Genomic DNA, 13,645 nt, shown 5'->3' on the forward strand with positions numbered 1-13,645 from the left:
CTAGGCTCCCATATGTTTTGTTACAGCTTTAGCAACTTTTCCTCTCATTACTTTCGCGTGCAGCCCACCATTTATGCTCTTTATATTAGGTACATTTCAAATTTATAATCTCTTATATAATGGCTCAGATTTGGACTCGTACTTCAGGGCTTGTTAAGCACCTCTAACCTTGTATGTTGTTTACTAAAGCCACTTTATTATGCAAAGCTGTGAAACGACATGTTAGTTAAAACATTCATGAGTATTATACACACTTTTAATGAGATGTTTGTTATTAAGTAAGAGAAAAGTTTCAGGATGATAAGGCACACATGCAATATAAAGCTTGACAAAGGCATAATTTGTTGTGGTTTGACACACACTTTAAACAATGAATTAAGATTTGTAAGATATTGCTGACTGTTCATTATCCTGTTTCTGATTGTAAAACAGAAACCTCTTTGTTGTCTTTACTTTAGTGAAAATTAATTTGAATCATCTCATGTCCACAGATTTCACGCCCATTTGGTGTCCTCTGAGTGCTGCTGTGAAGATAAAGGAATAAGTGCAAGATTATGCATTTCAGTCGGTGAAATTTTTTTAGAGCACTCCACAAGAAACATACTGCATCAGTATCAAAGCTACAAAACAAGGCTACATCTTTAGGAAAGGCACATTTCATTTGATCCAGACTAAAACAAAATGTCTCTCCAAATAGTAATCTTTTTGATGACAAAGTAATCCAAAAAAAGCTACAGATTCAGGCAGCTCAATATACTAGAAATAAAAACCACATTTCCTGATACAGCCTTTCCAATAAAGAAGCATGTGGTCTTAGATTGTAATGGAAATAATGTTCTGAGCATGAAAAGATTTCAGTGAACATCTGTCACAAGCTCATAAGGACTGCACCATAAATAGAAAATTAACTTGCTTTTAAGTAAAAGTTATGTGGGTTTTTTCTGAGACTGGGATGGGTTGTTAAGTGAATGCTGAGCAGAGGCTCTGATAACAACTTTGCATGTTGTCTGTGTAAACAGTTTCTTTAACGTCTATTTAAATTGTGATAATAATTAGAACAAAGACCATGTTTCATTTGCATTTCCCAGTGTTGCGTGATAAAATATTTACCAGAGAAATTTCACAAAGTCACAATAAGTGGAGTGGAGAAAGGAGATTGTTAATGGAAAAAAAAACATTTTTGACTTATTCATTTTCTCTTCATGACCAATTGGCACCGTGAAACGAATGCCAGATGGGAAGGTCTGGACCGTAGATTGCTCTAGGATAAGCCAGGAGGCACTGACAAGCGTTAAGTGAGGCTGAACTAAGTGACAGGTAGCCGCAGGACTCAATCTCACAGCAGCCGGGTCATGGGCGGCAAGTGTTCAATCACTTGATTATTGGACTGTGTCCGGTGGCAGAATATGATAAATATTCAAGATGAAACTGAATACTTGAACCTTGTTTGGTCAGACCTTCATTACAAACCTTCAGTGCAACAACCCATTTAACAATTGTGAATGAGACGGCACTGATTGAGAACTAAACTCCAGCATCCACAAATGTTAATGATAGTTAGGTTTTGTTGACTCTTAGCACTAAATATATTCATGTATTTTGAACACAGTAGACATGCAGCGCTAATGGGATTTGATTAACACCCGATTAACATAAAACAACTACATGCATAAATCACAATCTAAATTCAAGACATTTGGATTCACCTGAAATTCCACGCATTTTCGAATTAGGGTGGATTTAAATCCTTAATTTATGATACAAATCTTCCCAATCTGTTATTCTATAATAACTTGAGTCTCCAAAATTACAGATTTAAATTCTTATTGTTATATTGCTTTAAACACACAAGACTTAGAAACAGTCATGAAAGAAAAAAGCTTAGAAATTGGCCTCCTTAGTGCCTCCCGTACTGCCTCTGGGTGTTGGGGGGGGTGGTGGGGGGGGATACGTTAACCGGATGTTAACCGGGTGTGTTGACAACATCGACTCCTGCCATATTCAGCGGGACATTTGCGGCGGCTGTGCAGCGTTGTGCCACTATCTTCTTCTCCCGCAGATCGTGATGTCATCGCCATGCGTATTGCCCCGGTAGCACCCCGGACCCGAACTTGGGTTGTGTGCCCTGCAGCATTGGCGGGCGCAAACACCGGTAGCTGCCGGAGGCATCCATTGAGAGGCTGGGTGCTTCAGGGGCGATACTTAAAGGCGAGGTGGCCAAGGTAAGTAAAAAAAAAACTTACTTCACTCTTTCAGCTTTCTGGTTGGTCGGTCTTCTTTGGCCGCGATCGATCAGCCCGGCACTCTGCTTGAGTGAATCAGGCTGATCGGGTGGGATTACAGCTGCCGTCAGGGAGAGATAAGTTTTTTTTTGCAGAGCCTGCCAGATGACGCTTCCCTTTAAGGGAGAGAAGGAGCCTTCCCATGCAGCAGTGCAGCACACCTACCGCCTCACCTGCTGCCTCTTGTGCTCCAGGAAGGAAGTGGAGTGCTTGATTTAGTGCTCCATTTCTTTCCTAGAGTGCTAATGCTGAATTTCTTTTAAGTTTAAAAACATTAGAACCTGGCGCTAATTTTTCAAACTTTTAAAATTTAATGCCCCAAATGAGATGCTCCCCAATTTCTCCCCCAAAGACTTACATTTATACAGCTCAAGGCATTTCACTTACAAAAAATTACCTTGAAATGGACTGACTATTGTATTGTTCACCAGCATTTGCTTGGAGGTCCTACACAGACTCAAAAGCCAAGGAATTCCCAGGGGTGGATGTATACAACCCAGAATGTTAAGTGAGATGAGACAAAATCTACTCATCGTAATCATCAAGGAGTTTACTAATATAGAGGAGCTCCTGCTGGACTGGTAATAAACCAGGGTAACACCTAAACTCAAAAATAGTGACAAAACAAAGCCAGCTAAACACAGACCCATGAGTCTTATAACATTAGTTAGCAAAATAATGGAACTACTCATCAGCAACAAATTTGAGGATTACACATATGAAAATAAACTAGTGAAAGTCAATCAATAGAGTTTCAGAATTGAATGATCCAGCTTGACCAACCTTATTGGCTTTTTTTTTGATGAAGTGATATACCAAGTAGATGTTCAAAAGATCTAATATGGTCTTTGATTAAGTCCCTCAAGAAAGCCAGCATTACCAGTGTAAGGCAAAACATGAAGGTGCACAAGGGAATTGGAATCAGCAGGTCCTAGTAAGGGAATTAATGTGAGGGTGGTATGACGTACTTATTGGAATTCTCCATGAATCAGTATTAGGCCCATATTCTTTCTAATGTGCATGAATGAGCTTGATTCGGGTACAGTACAAGCTGGTGACATTCACAGATGGTACTACGTTCAATACAGATAAAGGGAAAAGAAAGAAAGACTTAGCTTCATATAGCGCCCTTCATGACATCAGGACGCCCCAATAGCGCTTTACAGCCAAGTAACTACTTTTGAAGAGTAGTCACTGTCGTAACGTAGGAAAGGGGTTAGCCATTTTGTGCACAGCAAGCTCCCACAAAAATAAATTAAATAATTGACCAGATCATCTGTTTTAGGTGTTTTAGGTGAGTGGGCAAAATTCCCTGCTCTTTTTCGAATAGAGCTGTGCTATATTTAAAGAAAGAAAAGAAAAAAAAGACTTGAATTTATATACGCCTTTCATGACCACCAGACGTCCCCAAGTACTTTACAACCAATGAAGTACTTTTGAAGTGTAGTTACTGTTGTAATGTATTTTACGTCTCACTTTACTGTCTCATCTGAAAGGTGGCACCACTGACATGATAGCACCCCCTCAGTATTGCACTGAGGTGTCAGTCTAGAATATGTGCTCAAGTCTCTGCAGCGTGGCATGAACCCACAACCTTCTGACTCAGAGACGAGAGTGCTACCACTGAGTCAAGGTTTAAGTGCAAGGCATCATCAATTGGAAGAAAAATTGGAAGACATAATCAATAATTGGTGTTAGATTGACTAGGAGAGAAACTGAAAGAAATTTGAGAATGATAATCTCAAAACTTATGTCCACTCATTGCAGATCATTAACCAACCAAACATTGGAGTTTTCAATACAAAAATGTAATCTATGATGATGAGACTATGGGCTAGAAATTCCCCAGCCTGTCTTTATTTGATAAATAACGACAAAATAGTGAATAAATAAGAATAAAAATTGCGCCATTTTTTGAGGGGGTAAACTTGGCCACAAAATACACCTGTTCTTAAAAAACAGCGTTCCACGATGATTTGTGTTAAAAACCGCAATGTCGCCAACCATAGGCCGAGACAATTGCATCAAGCTCACAAGGTACACAATTATGACAACAAATCAGCATTTTTGACTTGGAGCTTTGAAAAATGAACGATGACCTCATCATAATTGTGAATATAGTTAATTGCTTTTCAACACCAATTGTCCTCTTTCTAAAAGTCATATTATTGGAATCGGCTTTCTGTCCTCTCCCTGATTGGGCTGCATATCTGGCAAGGTGGGACCTCTACCTGCTTCGCCTCAAAGATAGCTTTCATAATGGAGCAAAATTATCAGTTTCCTCCATCCCTATCTTTCTGCCGCAACCATGCCTCTGTTATCTCCTCGCAAATCTTCACCAATGCTCTCTGTAATATATAGATCCACCTAGTGGACTACTGCTCCATCTATTGGACTACTGTGGTAATGAAGCCATTGCTGTAAAAATAAAAAGAAAAGGTCACCTGACAACTTCCTGTCGTTAACAGCCATCTTGGAGTCTGTGTGTTGTGAGGTCATAAAGAATATATAACATTGGCGATGAAAGAGGGGATAATTGGATTCCCTCCCTGAAATTTTTGTTGGTTGATGATTCCAGCCCAACAACAGAGAGGGTAGCGAGGTCCTTTGTTTGCAGAACAGCTAAAAATCCAAGGTGAATTACAAACACAGTTGGCTGAACTGCCAGAGTTCAGATGGCCGCCCCTATGGAAATAATAGGGCTCTTGGGTGAATTCCATCACATCCGTGAGACTTTCGCAGTGTATGTGGAGTGGCTAGAAATGTTTTCACCGCGAATTGTATCATCGAAGTCTCCGATGATGAAAATCATATCCGGGTGGTGTTGGAAAGAAAGCAGGCTATTTTCTTGACTGAAGCAGGCCCGAGGTGTTTGAAACCCTGAAAAGTATGCTTATGAAGATTCTAAGCAAGTTAGAACAGCATTACAATCCTGAGCCCCTGGAAATTGCTGAAAGTTATCGTTTCGGAATACGAGATCAGTTAACCGACGAAAGTATCAGTGAATATATTGGAGCATTAAAGAAGCTATCTATTCACTGTCATTTCGGAAACTTTCAGGACCGAGCCTTGCGTGAATGCTTTGTTTGTGGGATGAAAAATAGGGTAATCAGGAAGACATTGTTGACAACTCCGAACTTGTCTTTTGATTTAGCTTATCAGACATCTATGTCGATGGTCATGGTCGACCAATACTCCCAGGAATTTTGCACCATTTCCAGCCGTCAGACAACCGAGGTAAATCACCTGCAGGTTAAAATTACAAGGCAGTTGAGCCACAAGGCGTCAGCAACTGGCAAAAATAACAATACATTGAAGTCATGTTATTGGTGCCTGGGACAACACAGTGCTCAAAGTTGTTCATATTTGAAGGCAGAGTGTTTCTTCTGCATGAAAACTGTGCATCTTGCAAAGGCATGCCAAATGAAGAGTAAACCAACTTTCAAGGTTATAAGTAGAGATTCCCAGAGATTACATAGCATGGAAGAAAAGCAGCAGGATGAAGAGATACACGTCATCAGGAGCACAATGGTATCTAACAGCAATTCGAAAAGTATCATCATCCAAGTAGATGTTGCAGGAACCAAGATACCCATGGAAATCGACACTGGTGCATCCATGAGCGTAGTACCCGAATCGCTATATCTCGACAAATTGCGTGATTTCTCATTGGAGAAATCCAAGATTGAGCTGCGAGGCTGCTCAGGAGAGAACATTCCTGTGGTAGGTCGTATCACCATATCGGTGAAATACAAGGATCAATTTCAGAGCTTGCCTCTCTAGTAATGGCAGGAGACAAGCCTGCCTTACTAGGAAGAAATTGGTTGGGATCACTGAAGCTGGATTAAAGTGAGATTTTTCGCATTTAAATGAGATTTGCATCAAAGGATGATGTCATCAAGAAGTATTTGAAAGTGTTCTGCGAAACAGGCAGTCCAATCCAAGGTTTCAAGGCGATTGCCAGGGTACAAAAGGACGCTAGACCAATTTACTGCAAGCCATGTCCCATATCATAATGCATTCAAGGAGAAAGTTGAGCAAGAACTCAAAAGACTAGAGACTGAGAACATTATCTCGGAGATAGATCTATGTAATTGGGCTACACTCATTGTTGTTATACCTATGTCAGATGGTCAGGTAAGATTGTGTGGTGATTATAAACTAACCGTAAATGAGGTTCGAGAGGTTAATCTCCTCAAGACATTGCCAAATGTAGAAGATTGTTCATAACACTGACAGGTGGTCAGATCTTCTCAAAGTTGGATCTTACAAATGCCTACTTACAACTTGAGCTAGATGAGGAGTCCAAGTCATGCTTGACAATAAATACTCATCTAGACGTAAATCAATTTAATAGGTTGCCATTTGTATTGCGTTCCGCCTCTGCCATATTTCAAGGGGTGATGTACCAGATTTTACAAGGTATTGAAGGGGTTCAGAGGCTGAATTCGAAGTCATCATCAACATCTTCACTGAGGCGTACAAAAGCATGGGCCTTACGCTAAACATCCGTAAGACAAAAGTCCTCCACCAACCTGACCCCACCACACAGCACTGCCCCCCCAGTCATCAAGATCCACGGCACAGCTCTGGACAACGTGGACCACTTTCCATACCTCGGGAGCCTATTATCAGCAAGGGCAGACATCGACGTCGAGGTTCAACACTGCCTCCAGTGCACCAGCGCAGCCTTCGGCTGCCTGAGGATGAGAGTGTTCGAAGATCAGGCCCTCAAATCTGGCACCAAGCTTTTGGTCTACAGGGCTGTAGTGGTACCCGCCCTCCAGTATGGCTTAGGGATGTGGAAAATATACAGTAGATACCTCAAATCGCTGGAGAAATACCACCAAAGATGCATAGGCAAGATCCTGCAAATCCCCTGGGAGGATAGCCGCAACGATGTCAGTGTTCTCAATCAGGCCAACATCCGCAGCATTGAAGCATTGACCAGACTCGACCAGCTCCGTTGGGTGGGCCACATTGTTCGCATGCTCAACAAAAGACTCCCAAAGCAAGCGCTCTAGTCAGAACTCTTACATGGCAAGCAAGCCCCAGGTGGGCAGAGGAAATGTTTCAAGGACGCCTTGATAAAGTGCAACATCCCCACCAACACCTGGGAGTCCCTGGCCAAAGACCGCCCTAAGTGGAAGAAGAGCATCCGGGAGGGCGCTGAGCTCGAGTCTTGTCGCCGAGAGCCTGTAGAAAACATCACAGGCAACAGAAGGAGCGTGCAACAAACTAGACTCCCAACCCACCCTTTCCTCCAATGACTGTCTGTCCCACCTGTGACAGAGACTGTAATTCCCGTATTGGACTGTTCAGTCACCTGAGAACTCACTTTTGGAGTCTTCCTCGATTTTGAAGGACTGCCTATGATGATGATGATGCATATGTTATTTAGATGATATACTAATTTCAGCACCAAACCAATAATAATATATTGAATGAAGTGCTCAAACAGCTAGAGAAGCACAGAGTATGAGTGACTGTATGCAAGTGTGAGTTATTTCAACACTCAGTGCAGTACTTAGGGCTCAGAGTAGACAGATATCGCTTATATCCAATCAAGGGAAAGCTGGATACAATTAGAAATGCATCCACTCCCTAGAATGTCACTGAACTTTGATCATTTTTGGATCTTTTGAACTATTATGGGAAGTTCCTACCAAATTTGGCTACAGTGTTACAGCCATTGAATGAACTGTTGAAAAAACAGGTCGATTGGAAGTGGTCAGAAGAATGTGACACAGCATTCAAGGTGTTTAAAAGCCAGTTGGTAGAGAGTACCATGTTAGTTCATTATGACGTACAGAAAGAGAATCATGATAGAGGTGGAGTAAGAGAGAGAAGTGAGAAATTAAATCAGAAGGTGAGAGTGAAGAACCATCACCATAAATGGTTAATGTGGTTACCAGGAAGAGTGGTGAAGATATGTGGTCCTCGCACGTATTTGATCAAGATGTTTGATCATGGACAGGTTAGGTTTGTTCATATTGATCATATTTTACATATAAATGTGGAAGGAGTTGAAAGTTGGAATTATTCGATTATTTCTGACTCATCAGATAGTTTTGTTACAAGTAGAGTACCAGTAGCAAATCCTACATCAAATGTACTGGAAACCACTTCAAGACAAAGCCAGAATTTTAGTTTGAGTCTGAGTCAGGCAGACAAACAATCTGAAGTTGAAGAGAGTTCAAATATAAATCAAGGGCATCCTTTGGACAAAAACTTTCCTCAAGATCAGCCTAGAATGAGTCTAAATGCAACACCATGTTTGGAAAGTCCTGTTCGAATGTGAAGGTATTCTCTTCAAAACAGAAAATTGGTGGGTAAGTTTGATTTGTAAATATGGCAAAATAAGTCGTTATCTTTTGTTATGTATAACCATGCAAGTTATGTATGATGATTGTTTGTTATAATAGGAGGGAGAAGTGCAATATATAGATCCACCTGGCAGAGTACTGCTCCACCTCATGGACTACTGTAGTAATGCAGCCATTACTGTATATAATAAAAAGAACAGGTCACCTGACATGTTCCTGCAGTTAACAGCCACCTTGGAGTCTGTGTGTTTGTGAGGTCATAATGACTATATAATACTCTCCTTGCTGGCCTCTCCAGGTCCATCTTGGACAAGCTCAGACAGAATTCTGCCACCCACATCTTAAATCAAATTAGTTTCCACTGACCTATCAATCTGGTCTTTGTTGCCATCCACAGTATTTATTTTAGATCCTGAACCCCGTTTACAAGATCCACCCTAGCTTTACACCATCTTATTCTTTTCCCAATTTCCTCCATGATCCTAGCTCTCATCCCCTGCTCTTCTTAGCCTGGTCTGAAGTGTATACCCTCTGTTTCAACTCCACAATCCATAGCAGAGCATTCATAAATCTAGCCCCTATACTCCGACAATCCTTTACTCAACCGCTCCATTTCTTCAGACCATCAAAAGCCTCCTCGAATGCCTACCTCTTTGACCATTCATTCGGTCACTTCCACTCACTCTTGTCCAAGGGTTGTTAAGTACTTTGAGTCTGTTTGCTACATTGAAGATACTTTGTAAGTTCAAACTGCTGCTGCACATGGCTGATTTAAAAATAATGTGCTTTCAAAAAGAGAATTCTTTCAAAAGAGCGAGATAGGCAATGGTGTTAAATTCAGTGAGAGTCACGGTAGCAATTTTGTTGTCAAGTCAGCATCAGGCTTCAACTTATTCAGTTAACATCAAAATATATTTTCGGCATTAATGGTTATCCCTGGACATATATTGAGAATGTGTTCTACAGATGTACTATTTTGTTTTTTTCTGAATACTATAAAGGAACTTTAGTAACTAAAGGTTTCAAACAACATAATTTGGTATTGGATGATCTGATTTTGGTAATATATTTTAAACTAGTTTTGATTTAGATAATACAAGTTGAAGAAAAGTGGTAAGGTTTGTCTCTGTAACTGTAATAAAGTCATATTTAAATAGCTCATGTAGTTACTGACATGTGTAGGGTTTAGGATACTCACGATCCTTCCGGGATAATGCAGGCACGTGGACTCAAGCGATAGAGACATCTGATTAATAATTGTTATTAATGAACAGGCTTATACAACCCATTACATGTATTGCTCATGAGTTTGGTACAAATAATTACTCACAGGTGAAAAACTCATCAGGGGTTCGTAAGTTATGTCCTCCAGACCGGTCATGCTGGACTAGGTAGACTTTGCAAAACTAAGTAGAGTTCCTAATGTGTGCAGGACATTTATATGGTTAATCAGGTAAGGTAAGCATGTGGTTAGTACATAAATGTGTTTCTACTACATGCAGTTAGTAGAAACACAACTACGTGCGATTAAGTATGCATGGTTACAGCATCTCAGCAGATCCATGGATCCTTTCCTGCTATGTGCTTATTAGTAATACTATCTATTCATTGTTCTCCAGACATTCTGCATCCATGAGTGACTATGTCTGTCCTTAATAGGTTTCACTTAGCTTCTCAGATATTTATCACAGAGAGACCCATTCTCCTTCCACACTCCCTCTAGGTTCTCAGAAATGCTGGTGCTCGTCCAGTAATTAAAATTTCACTCTCGCATCATCTCATACCTAACTGCTGGTCCCTGCATCTCTCTGTGTCTGGAGACTGATTTAATCCCATTTAACCCTTACTACTACTACAGTCTAACCTTCTATATAATGCTAGCCTATTTGGTTTACTAACACTTCCAGCATGCTCCTTTGTTACTTCATGCGTCGTGTTTTTCAAATGAAAGTTCACTAAATCTAGTGTTTGTTAACATATTACCCCCCACTGAGTATTGTAAAGTCTTAACTTCCTGCTCCCCTTCCCCCCCTCAGAGTGCAATAATGCATTTATAGCTCTCAGTAGTTGCTGCCATGTGGGGGAGACAGTGCTCCATGTATTGCCATTCAGAATGGCAATACATCAGCAGAGAAATTTCAATGGTAAGGAGACAAGAGACAACCTTTCCCAGATTTTTACAAGACAAATTCAGACTCCCTCGCTGGTAGCCAACAGACATTAAAATGCTGATATTGCTTATCCAGGCTGCTTAGAACACAATGAATGCTGGGTGAGACAGATTTCTGAAGCAGTAAATTATGCTGGCTCTTTTATCTCATCTCGCCGGAGATATGAACAGATCCAAAGAAATCAGAACGTTGACAGGAAATGATGGTGCTTGAGTTAGATAAAGTGACACGGTAGAATATGAAACGCCACATAACTTTTATTCCCCAACTATTCTCACCCAGAATATCAAATATTTGTCATGTACAAAAGAACACAATTATCCCATTCCTTCATCCAATGGTTGGTACACCTTTGAGAAGGCTAAATTTGCACAACAAATTATAAACATTTTGCACCTTTGCTCTCAACTGCTCCCTGTGTAATTATTTATTTGTATTTTTTCTCTCAGTTCCCTCCCCTCCTTCAGCCATCATGCAATAGCCATCAGGTGCATCCTCCCTCAGCATCTCTGCCATGTCACCTCCCTGCCTTTAAAAACCTCGACAAGACAGTCCTCTTTGACACTTGAACATTCGGGTCCCCCCATCCCCACCCCGCACCCCCGACCCTCTTCCCATTTTTCTCCTTGCTGCTGAGTTTCCGCTCATTCGCTACTGCCTCGTGCAGCACACAGATCTCTGTTGCTTTGTAAGGAGCACTATAGATATGTAACTGGTTGTTGTTTTTTTCTCCCATGTGGGTAGCGGTTCATGCATGGATCCACAGGCACTAGAAGATGTCTCACAACTCCCTGATGTGAACACTGTGTGAGCCGAGGCATCGGGCATCAGCATTGTACTGAGATGCAGGGGAATTGATATCATAGCCAGGTTTCAGCAACAGATGTGCAATTTCAAGCAAGGACAACTCAACGGTAATCGGCACTGGAAATATAGGGTTCAAAATTGGATTTGAGGGCTGAAAAGGGCACCGATAAAATGTCACAGAAACATAGAAAATAGGTGCAGGAGTAGGCCATTTGGCCCTTCGAGCCTGCACTGCCATTCAATGTTCATGGCTGAACATGCAACTTCAGTACCCCATTCCTGCTTTCTCGCCATACCCCTTGATCCCCCTAGTAATAAGGACTACATCTAACTCCTTTTTGAATATATTTAGTGAATTGGCCTCAACAACTTTCTGTGGTAGAGAATTCCACAGGTTCACCACTCTCTGGGTGAAGAAGTTTCTCCTCATCTCGGTCCTAAATGGCTTACCCCTTATCCTTAGACCGTGACCCCTGGTTCTGGACTTCCCCAACATTGGGAACATTCTTCCTGCATCTAACCTGTCTAAACCCGTCAGAATTTTAAACGTTTCTATGAGGTCCCCTCTCATTCTTCAGAACTCCAGTGAATACAAGCCCAGTTGATCCAGTCTTTCTTGATAGGTCAGTCCCACCATTCCGGGAATCAGTCTGGTGAATCTTCGCTGCACTCCCTCAATAGCAAGAACGTCCTTCCTCAAGTTAGGAGACCAAAACTGTATACAATACTCCACGTGTGGCCTCACCAAGGCCCTGTACAACTGTAGCAACACCTCCCTGCCTCTGTACTCAAATCCCCTCGTTATGAAGGCCAACATGCCATTTGCTTTCTTAACCGCCTGTTGCACCTATATGCCAACCTTCAATGACTGATGTACCATGACACCCAGGTCTCGTTGCACCTCCCCTTTTCCTAATCTGTCACCATTCAGATAATAGTCTGTCTCTCTGTTTTTACCACCAAAGTGGATAATCTCATTTATCCACATTATACTTCATCTGCCATGCATTTGTCCACTCACCTAACCTATCCAAGTCACTCTGCAGCCTCATAGCATCCTCCTCACAGCTCACACTGCCACCCAACTTAGTGTCATCCGCAAATTTGGAGATACTACATTTAATCCCCTCGTCTAAATCATTAATGTACAGTGTAAACAGCTGGGGCCCCAGCACAGAACCTTGCGGTACCCCACTAGTCACTGCCTGCCATTCTGAAAAGTACCCATTTACTCCTACTCTTTGCTGCCTGTCTGCCAACCAGTTCTCAATCCACATCAGCACACTACCCCCAATCCCATGTGCTTTAACTTTGCACATTAATCTCTTGTGTGGGACCTTGTCGAAAGCCTTCTGAAAGTCCAAATACAGCACTTCAACTGCTTCTCCCTTGTCCGTTCTCCTCAAAAAATTCCAGAAGATTTGTCAAGCATGATTTCCCTTTCACAAATCCATGCTGACTTGGACCTATCATGTCACCTCTTTCCAAATGCGCTGCTATGACATCCTTAATAATTGATTCCATCATTTTACCCACGACCGATGTCAGGCTGACAGGTCTATAATTCCCTGTTTTCTCTCTCCCTCCATTTTTAAAAAGTGGGGTTACATTGCCTACCCTCCACTCCATAGGAACTGCTCCAGAGTCTATGGAATGTTGGAAAATGACTATCAATGCATCCGCTATTTCCAAGGCCACCTCCTTAAGTACTCTGGGATGCCCGATTCTAACTGCGGTGTTGCATCTCCCAGGGCTTGGCGCAGCGTGGTCATTCAATTGCGGGGGGGTGGAGCTAGGGCCCTGCGCCAGAAACAGTTAAGGCAGCTCGCCACATGCTTGTTGGAGTGTGCGCGCATGCGCAGTAGCTCCTGCCCCCAGCCTCTGTGTGCGTGCTGTCCCTATCCCAGGCCGAGTCACCTCCAGCACAGGCCAGCCCACTGCCTTCCCAGGCTAGAAGGCCACAACAAGCAGGTTGGTGTGGGGCCCAAGCCTGGGCGGTGGGGATGGGGGTGCGGGGGGGAGTTTTGATCCTGGGGCGGGGGAGAGTTTTGATCCCGGG

The 13,645-nt window shown here is 42.1% G+C and overlaps 1 long non-coding RNA gene across 1 annotated transcript in view; it reads right to left on the reverse strand.

Moving 5' to 3' along the window:
• Nucleotides 1-238: 238 nt before the first annotated feature.
• The window catches only part of LOC139232928 (uncharacterized), a 34,488-nt gene continuing 21,081 nt past the window's right edge, over nt 239-13,645 (reverse strand). Inside the window, exon 2 of the long non-coding RNA XR_011588108.1 lies at nt 239-524. This is a non-coding gene — a long non-coding RNA (uncharacterized lncRNA). The remainder of the gene's footprint in view (nt 525-13,645) is intronic.

Source organism: Pristiophorus japonicus, chromosome 20 (assembly GCF_044704955.1).
Source record: "Pristiophorus japonicus isolate sPriJap1 chromosome 20, sPriJap1.hap1, whole genome shotgun sequence".
In the NCBI taxonomy this organism is placed as follows: Eukaryota; Metazoa; Chordata; class Chondrichthyes; family Pristiophoridae; genus Pristiophorus; species Pristiophorus japonicus.